A 3,018-nucleotide genomic window follows, 5' to 3' on the forward strand; every position below is an offset into this window, starting at 1 on the left:
AGCATGCCTTACAAGTCAAACTCTGCCCTCCTTTAGCAGAATCTTTTCTTCATGTTAAAAGTCATTGTAAAAGTTGTCGAGTTATTATTTGTATTGATCATGTGGGAATTTCATATAATATACATTAAACTCCTTATCCTTTGCTCCCAGCTTCAAATTCCTTTGCATGTGTCACAATATTTTTTTTCTTTAAAATACACCAATTCAAGTATGTATTGTTCATCTGCTCATTGGAACATGATCAGAGTCTCAGTGTCAAGTCCCTTAAAAAAAACTGAGTTCACCCTTGTCACACACTGACACCATCCCCAAGAAGAAGCCATCAGTCCCAAAGAGCATGGTACTTCATCACCTTGGCCACAGTTTTTCATACATATTTATTTATTACGATTTGTTCACTTTGAATCTCCTCTACTGCCCTCTCCTCATCTCCTTCCACTACCCCCAGCCACCTTCTTCTAATCCTATGTTCTTTATTCAGTTCCCTGACAGGGGAGGTCCTGCTCCCACTTCTAACTGACCCTAACTTATCAGCTCTCATCAAGGCTGGCTGAATCATCTTCCTCTGCAGTCTGATTCTCAGGGCATTGTTTTCCTTGTGTCCTCATTTCCCTCTACTTATGTCCCTCTTTATGCCTCCTCTCCTGCAGGATTCCCAGAACTATGAGGGGAGGGGAAATCCCATTTATAGCTGGGTGTTTTAAAAGTCTCCCTGCATAGTATCAGACTGTTGTTCTCTGAATGCAATTACATTTGAGGCAAAAGAAAGCCTCAAGTCTAAACAAGAACATCTCCATCTCTCTATTTCTGAATCTGTCTTTCTAGCTCTTTCTCTGTCTCCCTATCTTTATCTGCCACTTGTGGTTCAGCATGAAATGTTCTCAGTTCTGCTGAAGGACTACAACAAGGTGACTGCTTGCTGACTTGACATCTTGAATGGTCTCTGTAAAAATAGAAGCAATGTCCCAATTAAATGCTTTTTGTTCAGATATGCCTTAGGCAGGGAGAATTTTCAGAGTAAATAATTCACTGATTGTGAATATATCTGTGCATTTAACAAAAAAATAATGGAATCCACGATAATGTGAAACACATATAAAGGAAAAGTAACTTTATTAATGACCATTAAAAAAATACGTAACATTTGTCCTAAACTAAAAGTTTGGACACAGGAATGGACATCTCTGGGTTGTGTTTTCAGCTGCCCAGCTTGAGGCATGTAGGGCTTCTCAGCCTTTCTCTCATATACACTGTCCACTTTGCCTCATTAACAAATGTCTCCTGAAATTGTTAATGGCTTTCACCTGTTTCTTTTTTTAAAACATATAAATATATATATATATATTAAATTTTATAATTATACTTTATTCACTTTGTATTCCTCTATAAGTCTCTCCGGCCTCCCCTCCCAATCCATTCTTTCTGCCTGCCCTTCCCCAAGTCTACTGATACAGGAGGTCCCCTTCCCTTCCTTCTGATCTTAGTCTATCAGACCTCATCAGGAGTGGCTGCACTATCTTCCTATATGGCCTGCTAAGGCTGCTCCCCAGTCATCTAGAGGTGATCAAAGAGCAGGCCAAACAGTTCATGTCAGATTGGACACTGAACTGCCATGGGCTATATCTGTGTGGGGGTTCTAGGTTATCTCCATGCATGGTACTTTGTTGGAGTATGAGACTCTGGAGAGAATCTTGTATTCAAATTTTCTGGTTCTGTTGCTTTCCTTGTGTAGTTCCTGTCCTCTTCACATCTTACTATTTCCCACTTCTTTCATAAGATTCCATGCACTTTGCCCAACAGTTGGCCATATGTCTAAGCATCTGTTTTGATAGTCTTCAGGGCAGAGCCTTTCAGAGGGTCCTCTGTAGCAGGTTCCTAGCTTGTTTCCTGTTTTCTTCTTCTTCTGATGTCTGTCCTTTTTGCCTTTCAGGATGGGGATTGAGCATTTTAGTCAGGGTCCTAACTCTTGGTTAGTTCTTTAGATGTACAGATTTTAGTAGGTTTAGCCTATGTTATATGTCTATATAAGTGAGTATATACCAAGTACGTCTTTCTGCTTCTGGGACAGCTCACTCAGGATGATCTTTTCCAGTGCCCACCATTTACCTGCAAATTTCATGATTTCCTTATTTTTCTTTGCTAAGTAATATTACATTGTGCAGATATACCACAATTTCTGTATCCATTCTTCAGTTGAAGGGCATCTGGATATTTTCCAACTTCTGGCTATTACAAGTGAAGCTGTGAATAATAATGGTTGAGCAAATGTCCTTGTTATGTACTGATGCCTCTTTTGGATATATGCCCAGGAGTAGTATAGTTGGATCTTGAGAAAGCTCTATTTCTACTTGTCTGAGAAAGCACCAGATTGATTTACAGAGTGGTTGTACAAGTTCACATTCACACCAGCAGTGGAATAGGGTTCCCCTTTCTCCACAACCTCTCCAGCATATGTTGTCACTTGAATTTTTGATCTTGGCCATTCTGATTGGAGGAAGGTGAAATCTCAGGGTTGTTTTGATTTCCATTTTCTTGTTGGCTAATGAGGTTGAGCACTTAAGTGTCGGGAGCCGCATTCGCCATTACGAGATGGCGCTGGCTTCCTGCTAGAACTCGCCTTACAGCGGCGCATGCGCCACAACATGCAAATACGGATTTGAGTGCTCTCCCTATCAGAGAACACATGCTAATTGGGTATTGTGCGGAGCACCAATCACAGACTTGAGTGCTCTCCCTATCAGAGAACACATGCTAATTAGGTATTGTGCGGAGCACCAATCACAGACGAGCACGCCGCCCTGCAGGCTATTTAAGCAGAGCGCGCTTGGGGTTTGGGGTCCTTCTCCATCTACCTACAAGAGCTTCATAATAAAGATTCTGCTGGACAAATCTTCGGTTGCCGCGTCATCCTTATCGGCGAAGGCTGCGCACGACAAGTGGTGCCGAAACCCGGGAACTCGCCGACCCCGGGCAGAGGAACGACTCGAAGGACCCCCGACTGCTCGTCGGAGGAAGATT

Source organism: Meriones unguiculatus (assembly GCF_030254825.1).
Source record: "Meriones unguiculatus strain TT.TT164.6M chromosome Y unlocalized genomic scaffold, Bangor_MerUng_6.1 ChrY_unordered_Scaffold_23, whole genome shotgun sequence".
Classification (NCBI taxonomy): domain Eukaryota; kingdom Metazoa; phylum Chordata; class Mammalia; order Rodentia; family Muridae; genus Meriones; species Meriones unguiculatus.